This window comes from Zonotrichia albicollis, chromosome 10 (genome assembly GCF_047830755.1).
Source record: "Zonotrichia albicollis isolate bZonAlb1 chromosome 10, bZonAlb1.hap1, whole genome shotgun sequence".
Lineage (NCBI taxonomy): Eukaryota > Metazoa > Chordata > Aves > Passeriformes > Passerellidae > Zonotrichia > Zonotrichia albicollis.
This window is the reverse complement of record NC_133828.1, coordinates 23586470-23610739: the sequence shown is the minus strand read 5'-3', so window position 1 is coordinate 23610739 and position 24270 is coordinate 23586470. Positions and strand designations below refer to the sequence as shown.

Below are 24270 nucleotides of genomic sequence, written 5' to 3'. Positions count from 1 at the left end.
ACCCTACATCACCCTGAGGGCTGCCACACTGACCCCACGACTCAGCCCAGACGTTAACATTGCTGAGGATCCCTCTCTGTGCTGAAGTTTCCCCTTATGTCAGGAGAATGCTCTTTTATTTCCATCATGGAAGTGTTGCAAAGATTTTTAAAATCTCTTTTACTATTGTTGAAGCACATATTACCCATGCTGTGCACAAAGTGTGACGAGAAAAAAACCAAAAGTTATTCCTGATTATGCCCGCTAACAGACCCAAAGGTTGTATTGCATTTCCCAATTTTCACATTCTTAACCTCACAAGTCTTAAACTCTCCTAATGCTGTTTGAGGTTTAAAATATTGGTATTCTTATTCTCTGATTAACAAGGGACCAAGATAAGCATCAAAAATGGTACTGACTATGCAGAGATCCCACAATCTACCAAATAAGCATCTGTCTGGCATAGACTGCACCTGCATTGCAGACAACAGACTGCAGAAACAGACAAAGGCTAAATCTTTTCCATCATTTTTGATGCAGATTCATAAGATGTTTTCTTAATTGTAGCATATTAAATTATCTCATTTTAACAGAAAGATGAAGTGCACGCACAGGCATTTGTAATTTCAAGTCAAAGATTCAGCACCTGGTTATTAGCAGGTGGCCAAAGGAAGAAATTACTTTTTTTGGTCACATGCAGTCATGCAAACAAGGAGACTATGTACTCCTCTGCTAGCTTTTATTAGCATTTTCATTATGAAATCCCATTAGGACGTTCCTGCATCATCTTTGAAAGTCTTGCTGCACAGGGCAAAGTAAGAACTTTGAGAGTGTTTACTTATTATCTTACCCAAATTCATCCTCTCTGGAATACACCTTGAAAATGAGTCATAATGCTCAAATTTTTCCCTTCCTTAGGAAAATAAGCTTCCCTTTAATCAAAATTATTATTTTGTCAATTAGACACTGTCAAGTGTAAACTACTTGACATAAAAATCACATTAAAATTTTTCCTCATTTTCATTTTGAAGTAGACCATACTTATGTTGCCTGCCCCATCACTGATTCTTAACCTAATTAATCTTTGAAATTGTGTCAAACTACTTTAGGACTAATGACACCTGATAGTCTACTATACCTAAATGGGATGTACTGAGAAGTGTCAAATTAAAATACAATAGCAGGTGTTGTTAAACTCTGCTCCCATATGTTTCGCTTTCTGGTACTTAGACAAGTACATATAGAAAGAACAACCATCATAACCACTTATGTTATAAACTCAGTAGATCTTATAAGTCCATTAACACTGAGAAGTGTTAAAGATTCATTGGAGCACATCCTCTGCTAGGAAGCAGCCCTACCCCAGTCCCTAGTAAATAACTCCATTAGGAACTACTCTGTATGAGACAACACTGGCTGTAGAATGGCAGCAGGTTGACTGCCATGATGTTACAACAGCTTATAAACTATAAATATACAATGGCTCAGAAAAATAAATAGCAAGAAAAAGAAAACTTTCTTTTTGAATTCACAATACGATTCAAGCTTCACTTCAAGGTAATTTTACTTTGCTCTCTTGACCTGAATGCTGCCATTTCAGTTGCTGTTATTCAGTGCCTGTAGTAAATAGTCACCCAGTCTTCCTTTACACACACGGCTTACCTGAGTCTTAGGGATCACTTTCCCTGCCACACAGGTGCAAGTAATGGATACTACAACAGAGCAGACTGGCTTTGAGCCTTGCTTGCAGGAGGAGCCTGAGAGACATCTCAGTGTGAATCAGTGTGCTCTGGGAGACAAGATTAACCCACCTCACAGGCAAAATGACTGACTGAGCTGCAGGTGTGCCCCATACTTACAGCACTGGCATGCCTGCACCAAACAGTTTGCCAGCAGAAAGCAGAGAGCAGTGAAAAACTGCCTGGTCTATTTCAGAATCACAGCATCTCACCAATACCACAGCACATCATCCCGTCACACAGAAATTTACCGGGTGTAGAAAACTGTGAACCAAGGTGCATAACTATTCAGGACCTGCTTTCTGCCACAAAGAAAGTGCATTTCACTTACTTGTAAATTAAAGCCTATTTAATGCCATTTCTCTGTTCCACACAATCTCACGACATTTTAAAACTTGTGAAACATTTATGTTTTTGTTACATACGGCTATGTAATTGAAAAACATGTAGGTATGTAAAGAGAGATAAAAAGGACTTCAACTGTCTAAAGCTGCTGCTTGTACTCATGTCTAGCTACTGCTCCCTCTTCAATTCCTTATTATAAATGTTTAATAACCAAAAGAAGTTGTCGGCAATAAACAAAGTTTTATTGAATAATTTCTGAGGACTGAAGCTTTAACAGTGTTTTCCTAACAGGTTAACTTGCTCATAATCAAACAATCATCAATAATGCAAACAGCACAGCTGTAACATGCCCCATTGTGCATTGGCATCACCTGTCATTACGAGAGCTGTCTGGTAGTTCAGCAGCAGCAAATTGTTAAGGTACCAATATCGATAAGCAACAGACTGGGGCTGCACTGATATAGTTAGATTCGTTTACAAGGCTTCTATTTTTACAAGCCTTGGAAGCTCAGGTTGTCTAATGAATTTTTAACGTGTCAATTAATATGTTTATAGAAAGCAATGTCAGCTTTAGCTAATATATAAGAAGAATCACAGTTGCACATAAAATATACAATGGTGTTAAAGCTCTAAGCTTCACGTTTGAGAAACTAAGAAAATTATTGCACATGATCTGAGGACAGCAATCACTTAGAAAGGAAAAATAAAAATGTGTAAGTTAATGGGCACGATTACTCACTCTAGGAAATATTTGCGTAGTTTCATGGAATGTGATGTATTGCAGGGCATCAGAAAAAAAGGTTTTATTTGTGGCAAACAGAGTAAGACCCTCACTTCCTAGCACCAAAGATACCTTATGCCAGAACAAGTTACCAAGTATTTGGTTATTTTTACCAACATACTACCAATAACATAAATTAGGCGATGCTTTCTTAATACTATTCAGTGCCCTCACTGAAAGTGACTGTGTCAGAATACCAGCTGCTCTTCGGCAGCACTGTCTCCAACAATATACAATGACGTCAAATGACCGCACAATGCAGAGATGATTTTTGCCACAATTACCCTGCTTGCTTTGTGCATTACATAAAGTCAGAAAACATGTTAATTTTGTGGAAAAAAAATTAAATATCCTTAGGACACAAGTTTTCAAAAACTTTAAGATGTTTTGGTTTTAAAACATTGGCCTTTGTTAAATAATGAAAGCCATAAACTTCCTATTGTGAGATCACGAATTCTCTGTGAAACTGCAGTAAAAAGACAAATTTTACATTTGAAAAGAACCTGTACCTTTTTTGCATGTAGACAAAATAACAACAGGAAACAGCCCTTCAATCAGCATTTGAGCTGCACCTGTAGTTAGGCAAGCAGAATACGTGGTGACAATCTAACCTATGCAGCCAGAGGGATGTTACAGTCACATAGGAGTGTGAAGTTCCTGTAATTCCTTCAACTCTGTACATTCATCAGCCTGAGGATAAAATACCCAAGTGCATTCTATGGATCTGGGGAAATTCCTCCTTTGTTAACCTGGGGTATTGTGACATTTAACATCTGCCTCTACCTTCCCTGCATCAGAGGTAATTGAGGATCACATAAGATACAATATTCACAATTGTATCTTGATGGGTGACATATATTAAGTACTACAATTTTCTGAATGCAATGCAAAAGTTACAGAACCAAAATATTTATCTGCTGCAAGCCGTTATTCAAGGAATTCCAAAGGTCTTAAGGCATATTACAAAGAGCAGAATTTCAAAAAGCAAGCTATTCAGACTGCAAAGTCATCTTTTCTTCCCATTAACTACAGATGACCTGAGCTTTGCAGGGTATTTCAGTACACTAGAGAGCACCTTGCACTCCAGTTCTGTACTCTGTTACATCCCAACACAGCCTAAGGAATGCTTTGAGATTTGAGACTACCACAACTGAACCATATGCTCATTTTGAAAATAGCAGAAATGCCCCTGAATCTCATAAATTCTCAAACTCAGAGAGCAAATATTCTCTAACCACAAACCCTTGTGATAACCTGAAGAGAAAAAACTGCAAGAGCTGTAAAACATCTGTTATGTTTTATGCAGTAATCCTCATTGCTGTTCAAAATCTTAGGACTTCCAGAGCTAATTAACTAACAAGCCTACACTCCCCCAAAAGATTATCTTCCACAAGGCCTTTTGCTGCTTTTACATATACTTATCCCTGAACAACTGCACTCGAGGAGGAAGATAGCCTCTCTAGTAAAACTTAGCTGAGGAAATCCAAAAGATGAAAAAAAAAAAAATGCAAACAGTGAAGAACAGTCAGTTAAGAGAAATCGGTGCTAGTGTAAGTATATTGATCCCTTGTGAGAGAGTGTGCAGTGCAGAGGGAGCACAGGAGGGATGGACAGCTCCCATTAGTACAGGAAGAGGCAAGTCAGCACAGTATCTTAACACCTGCTGGTTTTTGTTAATACTTTTAGGTTTAACCAAGCATCTGCTATATAATTCACTGGGAAAAAAAATAAAAAGGCCTTGATAAATGAGTGAAAATGCCCTGTAAACAGGATAGTTTCCTTTCTAAACAAAACAAATCGAAAGCCAAACAATTGAAAAAAAAACCAACAACAAATCAAAACCAAGAGGTTATTATTAATGTGACCAGTGTCATCACTACTGGTTTATCTTCCACCTTCAGATTTCACACAAGCATATCAATTCCCATCCACTGGAAAAGGTCTGAAGTACAAAAAACCCACTTGGCAAGACCAAACACCAGAAAAAAGTTTGCAACTATAGAGGAATACCCTAGAAACAAAGCAGAAGAAAAACACTGTCCCTCCCCTTAAGCAGTCTACTAACCTGGTAGTTAGTAGAACTGAAGGAGTAGAACTGAAAGGAGTTCAAGATTGAGTAGGAGCAGCAAGATTGCTTCTTTGGAAAAGGAGGAGCAGCATAACCCACTCACAGCAGTCTATTGTCAGCTCTGGACTACACAAAGACACCTTTTCTCGTTTTCAGAGCTGCACTAACCGGGCAGAGGGTGGCTGCATCCACTGGAGAGCACAGTGCTGCCACGAGAGGCAGAAGCTTTGGAGGAGCTGCTAAATCCAGGAGCCTGGGCATCCCACCAGTATCCTCTCATTGCCTCTCATTCTGGGCCTGCAGCAGCAGCGCTTCATCCACACCTGCTGCAATCACACAGGCGCATTGCACACAGGTTCTTGAGAGCAAGAGGACGTCTACGGCATCTCATTTTTATATTTTGTCCAAGGCAGCAATAAAGCAGCAGCAGAGAGTATGGAAATAAAATTATCATCTTTCTCCTCCCATAACTAGTAGTTAACCACAGTTAAATTGGGATTTGAAGATTTATTGAAACTTCTGAGGGCTCACAGTGCCACCCTTCTCTAACTTTTCCATTTATAGATTTCCCACTCAAGTTTAACAACACAGATCTAATACCAAGCTCACAACCTTTGAAACTCATGAAAAGAGTTCCTAAGTTTGATCAGGAGTCAAAAACAAGAGAAAACAAACCTAAGCCTTCACACATGCATGAATATTCTGACAATTCCTCTGAAACAAGGGCATTTCTTGCCTATAGCTGCAGAAAATACAATCTTGTACCTAACGCTTCTCTGCATATTTTGAAACAGTGTCACCAGGACATGAACATTTTGAGCATACCATCACCGTCCACGGGCTTGCGATGCAAAGCATTTACACTCACCACGCGTAATTAGCTCATCAAGGATGACTCCTTCATGTGGGTTAATTCCCCCTTTGCTGAAGAAATTTAACTTTGCCGAAGTCGTAGGGATTTATAAAACAAGAAAGCCGAGCAGTGCTCACGCAACTACTTCTTTTTAAGAAGTCGCTCGGTGTGCCAGGAAAGCAGCGCTGTGTCCAGCCCTGGAGCCCGGGAGCAGGAGCCCCGCACCTTTCCCACGTAACAAAAATCGTTACGCAAATCCCAGGCGCTGCCGAAGCCCCTGACCTATTTACAGACGCGCTTTATCCTCTCGGCAAACAAGCGATGCTGCGGAGCCGCCGCTAAGCCCCGGCAGCGCGCACCCCGCCCGGGCAGGAGGCGCCCGGGCACCCCGCTACCTGCGGCTCCGGCCGCCAAACTTCGCCCGCCGGCGGGCGGGCTGCCCCGGGGCTCCGGCCGCGCATCCCCGGCTCGCCCCGCGCAGTGACACCGAGCAGGGTCCCCCCCGCGCCGCCCCGCTCACCTCGACAGCCGCCCGCAGCCAAGGAGGGAGCGGCGCGGCACCGGCGTGCGCCGCAGCCCCGCTCCTGCCGGACCGCGGCGAGCGCGGCGCAACTCCGCCGGAGAGCCGCGGCTCTCCCGAGACGTCCGTTCTCCTGTGTATCTGTCTGCCTGTCTGTCTGTTTGTCTGTCTGCCTGTCCGTCCGTGCCCGGTCCCCGCCCCGCCCGCGGGCTCAGGTGGGGCGGGGGCCGGGGTCGGCACGCGGGCGGAGCCTGCGCGCTGGGGGCGGGGCGGCTCCGCACCTGTGGCGGCGGCCAGGCCCGTGAGGGGAGCGGGGAGGAGAGGAATGGAGCGGCGGCCGGGCCCGGGATGGCAGCGGGATGGCAGGGGAGCCCCGGCGCCTCCGGCTGAGGCAAGCCGGACTGGGCCCCGGGCGAGCCCAGCGCCGGCCGGCCGCGGGCACCCCAGTGTGCACACTCGGCGTGCCACAGACAGCACAGCCGCATCCCGGGGGCGACAGCAGAGAAACAATCCCCGAACACCCAGCTGGAACAGCTCCTGCTTTCCTTACTCCTGCAGCTTCTGGTTGTCAAGGGTTGCTCTTCGTTCCCCAAATTCTCACAAACCTGTAGCCAGCCTCCCAGCCCTCTGGTTTTGCCAGCCCGCCTGTCAGGGCTTTAAATCAATAGCCACTGCTCCTCAGCTCTGTTCTGTAAAGTGTAAAACTGTGTCCTTAGTACAAACATTACACGAGAAAACAGCAGGCTTTGTAAGTAGTTAAGAGAAAAATAATTATGATAATGGTGGGAACATCAAAATCAATGCAAGTTCAGTACAAGAAAATTTGCAGCATTTCAATAATTTGAGTTAGATTTTATAGTTCGACCACTGCTCCTGGAGAATGTGGTTCAAACAGAGGGAATCCTACCGTATTTAATTTGTTATTCTTCTGCAGGAAGGAAAACAAGAACATTTAACACTGGAGAAAAACTTCTTGCTAAACTTTAGTTTCAGCTTTTGGAGAAGAGCAGTGATACTTAATACTATTAAGAATTGCATCATACCTTGTTTACAGTTTTATGTTCAATAAGTTCTTTTAGCACTCAAGACAGGAAATTCTGAGAGTTTGAATTAATCATCCCATAAAAACATGAATATAGCCCTTCTTGTGGTGTTGTACCTACCACGAACTTCTTGCTCAGAAAAAAGCTGAACTTTAAAGCAGACCTAACTGTTTTTGAAAGAGTTACTGGTCTCCTACAGAGAGAAAGAGCAGCTGAAAATAGGACACTTTCCCTCCCCCCCCAGAAGTCCTGAGTTTGTCTGAATCTGTAGCAGCAGAATAGATGGCACAGCAGGAAAAATCCACTACTGAAACTGGGAATGTTGGACAAGTGGTAGAGGAATTTTGAATGTACACAAAATTCAGCAGCAAACAACAACAACAAAAAAATACCCAGAGAGTGTTTGGTGATCAGTCAAATTAGAAATGGATCTAATTGATTATCTTGAAAAGGCACATACATGTATGATTGTGCACTAGTAATATCCAAAATTTTTATATTTTATTATCTTTTGTCTTTTAGCCCTTTTCAAGACAAATTTGCAGTAAACTAGCACTACAGTCTCCAAAGTCTCCAAGAAATCTCAAAATAATTCTGACTGGACAAAAACTCAACGACTTTCTCTTCATATCCAACCTTCAAGTTGTATTCTAAAGAACTAAGAATATGGCACCTAGGCAGTATTATTTAATTTATGTAAGCAGCTGCTGTAGTTGCCACAGAGATGTTATTCAATCTTTAACAGAAAGGTGTTTGAAAGGTAACAGAAAGGTCTGCAAATGACCATTCACTGTATTTGCTGTTAATATGAAAATGTTTAAGAACCCCTGTGAAGACTGTAACATTCTTCAGAACAAGTACATTTCTGTTCAGTGGCTCATGATTAAAAAAAAAGATATTTCAGTGAATTCTAACCATCAGCTGCCTACAGAGAGATGTAATGGGAGGTGATCATTGTATATGATTTCAAACACGATGCAAAAGTGTGTCTTGGGTCTGTCTTTGAAAGGCCTGTTCTCATCAGAAACAGCAAAATTTAACCCACAACGGTACATATCTTTATGATGCATTTCACAACTGTCTTCCGCTGTGCAACTCACCATTCTTGACTCCAGCTCCCTATCAAATCCTGTGCTCTATAAGATTGTGTAAGTCTGAAGGGTGGAAAATTTTAAATTTTAAATGCCCTGTGGTCTGTTTTGTCAACATGCCACATTTCATCTCCATAAACGCTGAAAGCACATTAGAGGTTATAAAATTATAGAATAGCTGTAGAATATCAAAACAACTTCAAAAGTGATGTGAGCAACAGAAAGACCATTTAGCCTGGGAGACCTTATAAGGAGATAACAGGTCTGTACTTTCAAAGGGACCTGCTGGAAAGGAGAGGCTGCTACTGGAAACCTACATAAAAACATATAAAACCAGACAGAGGTTGGATCTTACCCTAAGTAAGGATATGCAGAGTACGAAGACATGCTGAGTATTAATTAGAATTGCATTTTATCACTTTTTTTCCCCAGAACTTTGTATTTGGCGCTACCAAACCAAACTTGGATGACTTTTCTAAAATCACTGAAGCTAGGTTTTATGTGACACAAGTTTGTTTGTAGATGCATGCAGAATGGTGCATGCAAACAAACCCCTAAGGGATGCCTGCAACCCAGCAACAACTCAGTATGCCCCAAGAGCTGGGATGTTGTCACCTTTTTGTAAATCTTCCATACCTTCTGGGTGATTTCTCATGAGCAACTCCTCACAGCACAGCCAACAAACTCCAGCTCTCTCCTCAAGCAGCCAACCAGCTCTTTTGTAGCACTTTTCTTCTTATTGGACACAGCTGTGGCCTGTTAAGGGCAGGCCTGTTCCTAATCTTTGGTGATTAGTACAGCTGCAGCTCCTCAGGTGTGAGACTGCCTTCTGCACTATCTTTGTTTTCTTACATTCCATCTCTCCACACTGGGAAATATTTTCTACAAAAGACAACAGTAATGTTACATCCGGGTGACGTTAAATATCATTTTATGAGGAGAGGTCACCACTGGGAAGTCTCAAGCAACCCTCACATTCATGATTCACCCTGTAAAAGACAGTGCCAGAAATCTCTGTCCTCAGCAAACAAGAAAACTCCTGTGCTCTCCACACTAAGCTATTTTTTGTATATGTGAAAGGCCTACTACTTATTTTGAGGAAGACTTCCTTTTTGTTTGACTGGTATACCATTTTTGACGATTAAGGCTCAGTAATGTTTTACTATCGTCCATTTCAAAAATATCTGCCTCTAAGCACCATAGGTGCATGAGGTATGACTACAGACTTCTTGTTTGTTTTTTGTTGTCTATGCAAAATATGAAAATAGTATCCTAATGCTCCAAATGTTGATTTGCCTTTTTGGTGATCCCATATGGCAAATAATGCAAGAAATAACAACAAAAACAAATACTTTCAAGGTGTGTTACACAAGTATCCCTCTGTGGAAATAAACCAAGAGTTTCCAGGAATTGTTCCAGTTTCTCCAGTGGTAACCTATTAAATGTTAGCTTTGCTGAGAAATGTTTCAGTAAAAGACACTTCAGAAATTGGGAGACCAGATGTAGGCACAGAAACTACAGGTACAGTAATTCCAGTATTTCTCCTCCATTAAGTACCAATGTTTTTTGTAATGAGAGGTGTTTCCAAGCGATTACCTGGACACATCTTCTTTCCCAGAGTAGTTGCCCCAGATTCTCTAAAGTCAGATTGGCTTTAAGCAAATATGGGCAGCCTTCTGTGTTTGCTTTGCACTCTACTCATTCTAAGACAGTAATAGCCTTGTCACCATGTACATCAGAAGGAGGAATTTGAGACGTGTTTGGTTTTGTGTTGTTTTTTCTTTTTTTTCCCAGAAGAGATCCATTCATTTCCATAGTCATCAAAATTAAGGCCTAATTTTGAAGCAGAATTTTAATAAAACACAGCTAAAAATCTTACTTTTATGCATGGAAAAAGTATGATGAAGAAATGATGACTGAATTAAGACCTTCTGTGCCTGAATCCATGTCCCAGTCCCTTACCAAATGAAGATTTTGGTATTTGCTCATAAGGTTTCTTCAAAAGACCTAGTTTGAGTTTTTCCCACTGGTATGCAATTCCTGGTTTGTCACCTGTTCATTGGGGATTTTGGTTTGTTTTTTACAATAAAGAGTTGTTTCTGGATCAAGTATTTTTTTTAAGACCTTAGAAACTTTATAGATTCTCTTACTCAATTTGAAATTCACATCTGTATGCGTGTCTCAAGTTTTGGTTCCTCTAAGTAAATCTGACATTTTATAACTAGATAACTTATATGCCTGTACATTTTCCAGCTTCCCTGCTACTGCCTCTGGGGAAACAATCCTAGATTTAGCAGATCTCCATCTGCCTGTCCTGTATAAACAGACAAAGCAACTACTTAGCCAACCTGCTACTTGCTAACCACTCTATTTTTTAAGGAGGACAGTGATCTGAGTTTTTATTCTTTTTTTACCTTGCATCTATATTTGATGGAGTTACTTGAGATGCTTTTTGAAATTTGCTATTAACTTCTATTGCTTTTTATTTTTGTCCACACGTTTCAAATTTCCTGGGGTTTTTCAAGTGTATTTGAGCATCTCGCTTGACTTCTTAATGGCTCAAATTTATCCCTTTTATTAAACTTGCATCTGCTGGCTATATTTAGAATGCTCAGTATCAGATGGAAAGGGTGCCTATAAATTATCTGCATTATTCCAAATTATTTGATAAGTTAGTTCATAAAGTATACGTATATAAATATCTGCCAACCATTCAATCTTACATAACTATGCTATTTGTACTGTGTGACAGAGCAGTTCATTCCTGTGATAGTATTTCTATTTCCTGATTGCATGTTGAGAAAAGTTACTTGGATTTAGAATGTAAGCTGTTTGGCGCAAGGAATTTTCTGTATTATCTACATCATGCTCAGTAAACCACATCTCTAAGTTGTGATTAGAGTTGTATGAGCACCATTATCATAACCAGCAAATAGATGGACCAGAAAAACATATGAATACTTCTTCACAAATTTGTCTTTCATACGCTCGCAGTTATTTTCAAAGATATTTCTGAACATATGTTTGTTTCGTACTAAGAAAAAAACATATTGAAATTTGCAGTCAGCAATAAATATTTCTCTTTTATGAAATTGCATTTGTCTGTACTTCATTTCTTTCCCAGCTATGTTAAATGTTTTTATTTTTTGTAGGATATTCTTGCTTTGAGAAACTGAAGCAGAAAAAAAGTGATCTAAAGAAAAACATATGACATCTTTCCAAGCACTAGAAAAGCTGCTAAACCCTTCCTTTCAGTCACAATCTGTTCCAAGACTGAGAGATCACTGGTACATCAGTGCTATCCTGCCCCCTGAGAATATCAGCTTCACAGATAACATGGAGGACTGCTTCTCTGTATAACCAATTTACTGTGAATGCTGGAAACACTGGAGATTTTTTAATTTAGTGGATAAATAATTCAAACAACAGACAGGGGAAATCTTTGCAAAACAGTGTATGATTTTTAAAATTCTAATTCTGTTCAAGGAACAAGATAGTCCTTAAACAGGAAAGAGCAACTGTGTAAAGAAAGTACGTCAGTAACACAGGACTTAAGTTGAAAACTGGCAGAGAGAACATCTGAAAACCTCCTGGTAAAGTACCCATGTAGGCTAGCCAGATGGCATGCTATTTGTTTTCACTACTTCATTTAACATAGAAACAAACTGTTCTTCATCTGAAAAACAAAACCAATTGGAATATTTCCTTTGCTCAATGCTCCTAAACCTGAGTCCATTAAAAATCACCATGGGTTTCCAGATAAGAACTATGCAGTATCTCTTTAAAGTACAGGTGAAAGATCAGAGGCACCTCCTGAGTTCCCATCTGTTTTACAAAATGATACTACATGGCAGTATTATATATATATAAAATATCCTGCACAGCACAGGAGATGAGGAATTGTCAGAAGGGTAGTAGTATAAGACATTTGAGCTAATGCATTTGTTATTTTGGTGTCGCCTAATAAAAAACAAGGATGCTTACATATTGAAAAATTTTATATTTATATAAAAATGGTGCAACAAACTACAATTCCAAGAAATTCAGACTTGAAAAGATAATTTTTTTGGCTAAGGGCAGCCTCTTCTCCCACAGATTTGCCACTTCAAGGACAGACAAGAAGCCAAGCATATGCAGCATAATTTTGGCACTTTTCCCCTGATGGAAAACTATGAAATACAAAATCCAGTATAAGTGTTAGTGGTTTAGATCACATGGGAAACTAGTCATCTTCTATCTTGGGCTGTGGATTGAAAAAGGTAACAAGGATAACTATAATCTTTTATTCTTTTCATAGCCAAAGCTTACCTTGTAAAAGTTAGCGTGGAGTCAAATAAAAAGGGTGGTGGTGGAAGGCACTTTACAACTTCAAGACCTTCCCTGAACAACGAGAATCAAACAAAGCATTACAAAAATGCATTGTGGCCTTGATTGCAAGCACTTGAATTAATGCTATTCATTATGAAATCTCAATGCATCATCCAGAATTATAAAATAAATAATAGCCCTTGTAATTAGCCCCCAAAGGGAATTACCCTAGTGACAGCAAGAATAGGATTTGGCTCCAACTGCAGCTCTGGCTTAAACAAGACCAGGGCGAGTTTGGCAAGCCAGGTGACACAAGCTATCTGTTCCACTGAGCTGGTACAGCATGCCATGAAACCAGCCTGGAAGCAGATGCTTCTCTTAGATGCTCTATGCTGGTATTGCAGCATATTTCACTGTAGGAGGGCAGCACAAGGGCATTTATTGGAAAGGATAAATGTGTACACATGTGCTCTACACTAAAACTTGTACTAGCAATACCTGTGTTATTGGACAGTGTGGGCCAGTTACGGAAATTTATAAGTGACTACAGTTTTATTGGTTTGATGTTTTTCCCTCTACCAGCAGAGAGAGAGCATTCCCTCTCATATGGAAATATTTCCTTTTCCATACTAAAACTTTTTCCCCCTTTTCTGTCAAAAGATAACTCAAAAAAATACAGGACAAAATGCAAATCAACTGAAATAGTTACAAAACTTGAATGGAGACCAGTTGTAAGAATATTTAAAGGACAAGTTGCAGCTGTGCTTAATTTCAGCAGAAATGTGAGAAATTGCATCAATAGGGTGGATGCCTCTTGACACACTGGATGAGTCACAGGAATCAGTCTGCAGGCACAGTAATTGGACACCTTCTAGAGCAGGCTTGTGCCGCTGGAACAGCACAGGAGGAGAAACAAACAGCACACAAAATTTAGATCATTCTGATTTCTTACTTTCAGTGGAGCTTTATGCCTGCATATGCATATTCATTTGAGCTGAAGGAAGTTACTTCTGCTTAACTAGTAGGAGGGATGGATGTATTATGTGGATATACCATTTTTTAAATACACAGGGATTTCATGCATAGTGTTGAAATTGAGTAAAATTGGTAAAAGAGTAATATTGTGATTACTAAATTGTAGTTGGCAGGTAACACAGTAAAGTAACTGGGAAACTCAAGTTCACCAACTTGACTGGTTTTTTTAAACTCATTTTAAAGATTAATTTTAATATGCAACACTGTAATTTATATATTTTATATATTTTAAATACCCAGCACAATGTATAATTAAATAGCTACTTATTAAATATACAACTTCTCAGCCTTAAAAAATTACAGCCCTAGAATAAATGTATTTGCCACTGAAACACACAACAATTTTAAAATATTTATTCTTTGCTTAGATTGTTTGGATGGTTAGTCTACATAAGGATTTTAGGAGAGGAATAATATAAATTGTATCAAAACTTAATTTCTACATCTGATTTTCTTAGGGTTTATAACTCAACTGAAAAAAGTTGGGTTTTTTCCCTAGCACATTTTCATTCATTAGTTTACTCTCCATTCTCTCAAAAAAAGACAGCAATAGATAGATCTTAATTATATACTAAACAGATCAAAAGCTGTCTCCATATGATTACACAGTCCCAGAAAAAGAACAGTCACTAAAATAGTATCCTGCAAGCAAAATTACATCTGGTGTAACCACAGAGAAACAAATCAAACCTCGTGCAATATAAAAAGTGCACTACCATGAGATCTGCCTTCTCCCTCTGAGGAGGTTTAGCACATACTGGAAAAGAGAAGCTTCAGCACTGGCAAAAGAAAGAGCAGAACGGGAAGATCTCAGATCTCAGAAGAGAATTGCTTAGGCTACAGTTGCAAAAAACCACCTGCACCTAGCCTTGTCCCGGTGGGTTTGTTACCACACCAAGCTCCTCAGAGAGCAGAGGGAAGGTGGCTCTGTGAAACCTTTCCAAAGGCTGTGGGAGATGGGACTGAGCCACCCTTGAGGGCAGAATCTCTGCAGGGCAGGCAGGCCTGAGGCACTGCTTTATAACAGTGCCAGGCTCTGTGCTCCTCAGAACTAGTGAAAAATATATTGGGAGGTCTCCATGAGGCCTCTGCTGGCTGCAGAATGAGTTTGTCTCCTGGGTGTTGTACCGATGGCAGGCTGAAAGGAAATACAGCAGCACTCCCATGGATAACAGTAAGGCAGAGGGATCTCTGGGGCCTCTTCAAGGTCCAGTATAGGTTTGGGAGGATTTGCAGATTTGCTGCCTGTGCCAAAAGGGAAAAGGAAGTTCCCCTTGAGCTCCTAGCATGCCCATTTGATGGAAGCTCCAAGGGGAACACTAATGAATACTCTGCACTCCACACAGATAACAGAATGCTTCAGTGTGCAGATGCAAATTTATCTACACAACAACAAATGCACTTTATATATTAGGGAGGTTTTATCAAATTTGGTCTGCTCTGTAATTATGTTGAGAAATGAATTGGGTGGAATTTAAATGAGTTAAGGTAATGAGCTATTAACCTAGAGGATCTTTACCAAACGATTCATGTGCATTCAATCTTTCCCTCTTCCCTCCAACTCCATTGTAAAGGTGAAATGAAAGACTAAATTGATCAGGACATCTGCAGTCACAGCTATAGCAGCATTCAGCAGAAATGAAAAACAACATCTCTTATACTAAACTATGCAGGTATATTAAAGCAGTAGGATTTTTAATTTTTTTTTTACATTTGCACAGTGTACATGTACATGCATGGGCAAACAGGAAAGAATCAAGACACTGGGTCGTTTCACATTTTTATAGCAAGAAATTCCTGCTGGAAAGAACCACAGAAACAAATGAATTAATTCTGGATTCAGAATGAGAGGAAGACTAAGTGATGCACTGATGCACTGCCCAGATCCCCACCTACATGAAGTCCCTATCTCTTACAATTTGTAGCTCATTAGGGGCAAGTTTTCTTTCTTCTTCTTTTTTTTTCCCCCAAGAAAACACACAGGAAATCACCTGTTTTGAAAATATGTGGGAATCTGGCAAGTGCATGGCAAAGACAGGTTGCTGTGTCTCTGCAAAGGAAATGATGCATGACAAGACTGTCTCCTCTGCCAGCCTATCCTACAAAACCATACACGCTCCACCAATTCCCTCTGGAGCTTAAAACCCTCAAGACAGCAGCCATAGTGGGGAGATGGGCTCTCCCTAAGAACCTGCATTCACTCTTTCTTTGCAGTAGAATGAGGGACTCTAAACGGGCAAGAAAAAAATTTTCAAGAGAACTCTGCAGCTTTGTCACTCACTGCTTTCAATTCTGAGCAGGGAAGGGAGCGAAGGCTCTGCAGAACAGATCGGGGAGACAAAGCCAAGCCTGGCTGTCCAGCTCTAAGCTCCTCTGGCACTGACTGTGCTCGAAAAGCGTGTGTGTGTGACCCAAAGAGAGCACATTTCATGCAGCCCTGTCTCAGCAAGGAAGCCAACCAGGAGATTGTTCCCTGTGCCCGTACGGAGCCTATGCCAGCCTCCCAGAGCTCCTGCGCGCTCTCCGCAGGGCTGCCCCAGGCAGGAGCTGGGCAGGACGCTCGGCTCCAGCCCCGGCTGTTTCTGGCCCTTCTTCCCAGCGGCGGCTGCATCTCGGGGCCCCGGCCCTGCCACGGCTCCCGTCGGCCGGAGGGCCCACGGAGGGGCTGCTCCACGAGGCAGGGGCAGGCCGAGGAGCCCGGCCGTGCCCTCCAGCCTCCGTGCGTGTGACATCCTCCCTGCGCCTCGGCGCCCGGGGTAACACATGGACTGATAAATGCACCGGGAGTGATGCTGTCTTCACACTTCCTCCTGCTTGTGTCACCTGCCGCAGCAAGCTGGGGACACAGCAGCTCTGCAACGTCTATCCGTGATTGAACTAAGCGGTTCAAGAGATTAAGATCATTTTTAATAAGTAAAATATTTTCTTTCACTGGGGTTTTTTGGTCTTTGGCATGAAACAAATTAAACTCAAGCTGTTCCTCAAGTAATTTCAAATGAAGCTGCTCAACCACCTGGACTCACAACATTTTTCACACTCATTCTCTTTATCTTACTCATTTCCTCTCCATTTAAATACATTTTAAAATGTATTTGAACTAAAGTCCTTGAATTATCCTCTTGGAAAGATTTTCATCTTTTCTTTGGCAATTTAATCCCTTAATTCAAGTAGTCAGTTGTATATCAAAAGTCTTTAGGGAAATGATTGACCTAATTTTTAGATATGTGATAGATATTCAGTCAAAAGTAAAAGTATTAACTCAAATGCAATTAAAATTATAGGAATCTACTTGGAATAATCTGATTTGTCTGGACTTTCAAAAAGCCCATAATAAGTCCTGCATAAGAAGCTATTAAAAAAGCAGCCAGTTGTGAGGTAAGAGATCGGTGATTTGGGACATGGTGCTAGACAGCTTACACAGACGTGGCCAATATTCTGTGTGGGAAAAGGTTAGCACTGGAACAGTCCCAAACCCATGCTCTAGCACTGGATAGTGCAGCGAGCTGCCACTAAGCTTACTTGAAACAAAAGTGAACAGAAAAGGAAAGAACTTGAATTAATTGAAAGTACAAAACACTGACAGCTGAAAGTCTCTGTTGAAAAGCACAGAGTAATGGACAGTAGAAGAAATCTTGTGAATTATTCATACAAGTTTGGTGTACAAGTTGTAGAAGAAAGATCAGAGCATCACTGTGGACAGCTCAGTGGCTGTCAAGAAGCAAGCATTATTTGGAATAGACTGTTCCAAAGCATAAGGAAAAGCAAAAAACAACCCAACAAACACAAAACAGAAAATACAATGACATTTTGAAAATTAGTGGTATGGTCCCATCAACAGGAATGCTGTGTTTGATGGCCCCAGAGAACAGTTTAGAATCACAGGGAAAAGTGTGAGAGAGAAAGGAGAGGCAATAAATATGATTATAGGCTGTGAAGGCTTTTCTTCTGAAGTGAAATGCTAAAGAAGTGTTTACAGAAGAGATGAATAGAAAAGCACTTAGCCCTGAACACAGGCAATAATGAATATTATATGGAAGAGAAAATGAGCACTTCTATCTTTTAACAGGAAAAACATTCAATGAAAATGAAAACAATACATTTAAAACATATTACAGCCTTTTTTCTTTCTGATAATTTCACAAGAATAGTTTACAAGGTTTGTGGAATCTTCTTCTGAAATGCTGATTGATAAGAAACTAAGTATTTCACATGTAATTCAGAACAATCAGGGGGAGCAGAAAGCTTATTAAGAAAATAAGAGGTGCCCTCCAGAGATGAGTTTCTTTATTCCCCCTTTAAATTATGATTATGAAAGGAGACTATAATGGTCTTCCATGAAAAAGAAGAGACTGGACTTATTAGGAACAGAGAATAAAATAAGACTAAGTGCAAGCCAACAGTAGGGTTAAAGTGCAAATTAAAGCTCTCACTCAAAATGAAGTTTCACAGACTGATGACAACTGCCACGCAACTAAACTTGAAGCTCACTCTCCCTTGACTAATGCATGATATACAGATCATAAAAACAATGACTCTTCATGCCGTATTTTCTTTATAAACCACAGTGAAACTGCAATTAAGGAAATGAAGCCTTCCTATAAATACTGTGAAACAAAGAAAGCCTTTGATTCTATGTGCAACCAAAATGAGGCGGACCTCGAGTTTTGGGTAGAAATCCTGTGCACTAAATCCAGCTTTGCTCTTTAGCACAGTGGCAATCAGAGGCACACAGACCACAGGATGACCCACCCATCTTCCTGGCATCCCGAGGCAGAGCCTTATCTCCACATGCACAATGCTCTAGTGAAGCTTCAGCTTCACTGACTCCTGGAAAGTAGAACTGCATGTGTATAAAACCTCAGAATGTGACACCAAAATACAACACTAGCAATGCTGGTTTTTTCAATCCCACCTTTTGAAGTGCCTGTCACGAGGTCCTATCAAAATGTAGATATTTTTCCTCTTTGGTGGCACTATATTACACCATGTATCTGCAGAGAACCTCAGTTAATTTACCACACACCATTTTTTCTCCCAGTCAGATTCCACATCATCAAGACTATGAATATTTTACACTGTTAACAGAGTATAGAGGAAAAATAGTGTTTGTGAGCTATTCAGATAGCATGGTGATAAAGCTCATTACAGAGTAAAAATAGCTGAAATTTATTCCAATGAACTATATTAATTCACAAATACAACTAATTTTAAACCCTTGCGTAACAAGAGAATGAAAATAGAAGACTGCTTGCAAGTGTGTGTGCTTATACATATGAGGAGAACTGAAATATACTTCTCCAGCACATCTGCACCCCTGTAAATAGAGAGCTAAAAATGAAGTGGGAGGGAAGAATTTCTTTGCAAAATAAAACAAACAAACCAACCCCGCATGCATGGGGATGATGAACTTAGCCTGAGGTTCCTTCCTCAAAGGGCATGTCCTTCCCTGGCATGGCTGTAGCAAGGGGCCCATCCTCACAGTTTCTCCTCACAGCCATAATCACCTAATGCACACAGTCTGCAGAAAATGATGGGCTGCAGAGCACTCGTGGATGACATCTCAAAGAACTCCTGGTTCAAACAAGTAAAGAGATCAAAACAGCCTGATGCACTGTCTCTCTTTTACAAAGAAGGCTAACTAGGTTTTTTCTGTGCAGACAAGAGAGGACAGGAAGGAATAGAGTTGCAAAGGGGTTTTATTTTTTCCAAATGTGTATTTTCAGTTTCTCATTTCAATCACTGATTAAGTCACTTGGCTTCAATTTTTTCTTAAGCACTTTCATGTCCCATTTCTGGTGACTCATAATGAAGTGTATGGCAGAGCTGACCTTGTGAATCTAATCAAAGAACCAGAGCCTATGGAACAGAAATCCAACTTCAGGGCCTGAACAAAGGAAACATTCATTAAAAGAGTGCATTCCATTCCAGGTAGTCATCACTTAAGTCTTCCTTCCTCATGGGAAGCCACAAAGGCTGTCTGCACCCCCAGCAGTCTGAGGGTATTAGATTAATATGATCTAATACACCAACCAATTGCCTATTTCAACCCAAAAATTACCAGAACTTTCTATCCACCATAAATCTTCCCTGAGACCTTTGAACTCAGAGTCACAAACAGACAGGACCACGAGAAGGCCACCTGAACCCTATCAGTTACTTAAGTCTCCTCAAGGTGTATACACAGGCACCAGAATTGGGACACAAAATACCATTTCTAAAAGGGAACAGAAAGACGTGACCATCTTTTCTTTTAGTAGGGACACCTGGGGGATGGGGAGGGGAGGACAGTTTAAAAGAGATGTGTTGGCATGCATTTCTGTGAAGAAGTGTGTTTAAAGCTCCTAGCAGTCAGGAGTGGTGGTGTGAGAGGGAGGAGGGCATTCTCACTAGGACTGAAACAGCAGAGCACAAGATTGCTGTCAGCTACCTAACTGTCAGTGGAATCTTTCTTCCTTCAGCACTGCTGGACTTACACTATTTTCTTCCAATTTCTTCTAGTTTATGAAATGAAAAACTGGGACACATCACGATTTCCCACAAAGACATTGACTTATAACCAAAACCCAGGAAGAGGATGAAGGAGGAAAGAAGTATTTGCAAAAGTGAGCTTTGGTGTAATGAAGTTACTCCCTCTGGGCTCAGTCTATAGCCACCCAAGAGAGGCTCTTTCAGTTCATTGTATGCTGAGGGGTTCTCTGGTTATGAAGCAGCCATGGCAGGTGAGACACAGGGTTCAAGCAGCCATTGTGGATCCTGGGTGCAGGGCAGCTGCCCAGACCTCCTGCTCATCTTACTTGAGATGTTAGTAGAGCAACAATCAGCAAAATGCACAGCAGCAGCGTAACACAGCAGCTCTGCACTTTGCAGTGCTGGGAAAGGCAGGGCACAGTAGGATGCACCTCTCTTGCAAGAGCCCTGCCCAGGTGGAAGTGATGGATAAACTGGCTGAGCGGTGCACAGCTCTCTCCATAAAGTGCTGCAGGAGTCAAAAGACTAAAATACCAACTCCTGGCATTCCCTACAGGCACACAGAGGACTATGGGATTCCATTCTCTGCTGGATGATGATCCCTCTTTACTTTTTCTGCTCTTAATACCACTGTGGCTCCTCTGAGGGCACATTGGCAGACACAAAACCTCTTTATCCAAATTCAGAAACCTGTAGAACTCTATAGATGCTTCTTCCTAACAAAGGCAGCACAAAAAGAAGGCAATCAGAAAGGAATGTTAACAAAGGGAAGCCTGATTAACCTTATAAAATTTGCTATTGTCCTGTAGCTCATTATTCTGAGGTAAGAAGGCAAGCAGCAACTTGGTCTTTACTGTAGGTGTGACACACACTGTTCCTTCAGCCAAACTGTCCTTTAAAGACTATTTTCTGATGCATTATGCAAGTGATATATAGTAAATTTTTAATGTATTTGTGACATTATATTTTTCTAAATGGCTAACACTGCATGTGATTATTAATAAAGTTCAAAAGGGACAGGGAAAAAATGAAAAAAGGTCTAAGTAAAGCAGGAAAAAATGAAGAAAATCCTAATGAGAGTACTGAGCAAAACAAATACAGGCAGTACAGTAGCAGCATGTCTAAGTGACTACATCAAACATCTTACTCCTCTCCCTTTAAAATCAATTACTGTTTATCCAATTACCTTAAGTATTATTCCAGGGCAAAAAAAAAAAAAAGGTGCTGAAAAGTTTCAGTCTTTATAGGATGGCATATTCATAGGCTCTTGAAAATACAAGGAATCTTCAAGTTATACCAAATTCTAGGTAAGGTAGTAACAAAGGAATTCTTACACAGCTTTTCATGATAGAAAAAACCCAGAATGTGAAACTTCACAAGAGATTTGTGAAAAGAGCATAACGTAAAAAGCAATAGGTAAACCATCAAAAAAGCAAAGGGATCACCAATTTTCAAGAGAGAGTGATTTGCTTAAGAACAATTTGGTCAAGATTTTGGTTAAGTAATTAAGGAGCAATACCAGTCATCAAGTGAAAACCAATCAGCACTGCAACCAACCCAGACACCTGTGCCAGCAGCCCTGGCAGGACCAGCTCTGACTTCACTTTACCTGTCATGGGCACCATGACACTTGGAACAAATTTTCTTATAGAGCGTTACATCCTCTTATACATCTTTGGTCTTTCCTTCACCATCTTAAGGAATGTTGCACCTTATTTTCTCCCACCTTTATTTCCCAAAATAATGGGAAAAATACTAAAAACAGACAGCTTGGACAGTCAAAAGGTGGCAGCTAATTTTCTTAATGGACTTGTCTGTTTGATGGCCTAACAAACCACAATACCAAGGCTTTAAGCTGCATCCTCTTCCCCCCCTTTTTTTTTGAAGTTTAAGGAAAATGCTGGATGGCATTCATGAGTAGACAAGAAAAGAAAATCCCTAACTAGTCTCAGCCAAATTATAGACTTGAGGAAAACCTAAAAAAGAGCAGAACATCTCTGAACTGACCTAAAGATTTGCCAGTTTATAAAGTTCTATTTTGCTCCTGCCTCTTTTAACCTATAATTAATTTCTTGCATAGTTTTAATAAAAATATCCCCTTATAGTTTGCATTTTGATTTCAGTTTCTTAAAAAAATATTTTGACAAATTTAAAGCACCTTTAAAAATATACTCAATCTTACTAAAAATAAATTGAAGGACAGGTCTCCCTATTCTCTGCATGTTATTAGGGTAACTGGAGTAAATTCTCTGCTCACATAATAGACTCCTGCTCTTTTAGATTGTCTGAGACAATTAACCTTATGCTTTCCTCAGCAGTGAAAGACAATTCAAAGTAGTTTAAGAATGATGAATGAGGATAAGCCACTGGTTTTTTTTATATTCATAAAACTGTACCAATGTAATAGAAGGCAGGCATTTAAATTGCTACTGGAGATTAAAGCACCCATCCTAGCTCACGTATTTTTTGGGAGTCTGACATGTACTAAGCTATTTTAGAGTACACCCTGCATTTAAGAAGAGTCATGCTACTAGAGCCTCAAGTAAATTAGAGAACACCATGCTCCTAGGTCAAAATACTGTACTAGCAACATCTAGTTAGTACTACCAGTATAATTCAAAAACTGAACTTGGATTTCAATATGTAAGTGATCTGACAATAAAATTCATTTAACGTAACACAAGCAGAAAAACATTATTGTAGCCATGCCTCGATTCCTAGGCAGACCTGGAGATGAACTATCTGCAATCTGAACAGTGCAATGTTGCTTAAACGGCAACTAAAAGTACTTTAGAAAGCTTCATCTGTTGAAGGCAATTTAGATGTATTTTAAATAAAGTTTTTTTCCCAAAATGTATCTCCTTTCATACTGTGACGTTGTATTTTGATGATTTATGTAACAATGTGGCCTGAACAGTGGTAGTCTTTCCTCCCCCCAAAAAAACATGCTTTAGATTTGAGCATATGAACAGCCACACTTGGAGACCTTGCTCCAAATATAGTTAGAGAGCAGAATTACAGTTCTTACCAATACCACAAATGCTTCAGTCAAGATTTATTCCTCCACCACCAGGAATTGCTGGGTGCGTCAGCAGCTCATCTCTTTAACACCTCACACCACCACGGTGAGGAAATTCAGGAACTCGGCCAGGCACTCCTAGAAAAGGGATGCAGCCTCTCTTGCTGTATCTATGGATGTGGATGTTACAACCACGTTTGAAAGCTAAAATTTAAGCATGCAGTATCAGAGCAGGACATTAAAAATTCCTTCCCACAAATCTCTGATGCACAGTCAAGTCTGCAAGATTCCTCTTCCACTCACCCCCAAATCAAGGCCAAAGTGTTTCAACCTTGGTTTTAAGTACCAAGAATTTAGAACTGAGCAAAACAGTGAAGAAAATCACAGGACCTCCACTTCCGGAAGTTTTTCAGTCAAAACTGCTGCTCCAATCATGGCCTAGAGCTCCAGTATTAATTACAGACAAAAGGCACAAGTCACTCCTTTACAGTGCAGGGTCTGCAATCAGCTGTTAGTGCTGAGGAAAGCAAGCCCAGACCACCCAGGGTCACTCAGCTCTTCAGCAACTGAAAACTGACCACCCCAAAAATTCCTGTGGCAATGTGCATCTCCTGCATTACCCTCATTTTGAACACTACAGAGTATTTTGACTTCTTTCCCTTGTAAAATATACAGCAAAATAAAGGGCAGGAGGACAAGCCTATAGAGCAGACTGGCATAAAGGTGAGCCTGCAGGTGAATTTTAACTTCTAGAAAAGAAAAATGGCAAATATTCAGGTTTAGGTCTATAAAATTACACACAAGTTGGCAAGGAAAACACATCACAAAGTAGCATATTCAAGTGATCAGGCAGAGGCTATAAAAGAATCATACTTTTACAGATACTCTATAGTAAAATGCTGGACTGCTGGCACAGGATGATGCAGAATAAATGTTACATGTTTTCGCATGTATTGTTTTAATTTATTTCTGTTTATTAAAGGTGTCATTGACAAACTTTTTAACTAGATCAGGATATCTC

General features: G+C 40.4%; 1 protein-coding gene across 2 annotated transcripts in view; it reads right to left on the bottom strand.

Annotated features, from left to right (window-relative positions):
* Positions 1-6670, bottom strand: part of ZNF385B (zinc finger protein 385B) — a 151558-nt gene extending 144888 nt beyond the window's left edge. Inside the window, exon 1 of one of the 2 annotated variants that reach the window (XM_074548367.1) lies at positions 6286-6670. The gene's annotated coding sequence lies outside the window, so the exon portion shown is untranslated. Of the gene's footprint in view, positions 1-5780; positions 5931-6285 lie in introns of those variants that run through there. The other variant, XM_026791676.2, reaches the window with a different exon arrangement.
* Positions 6671-24270: the final 17600 nt, after the last annotated feature.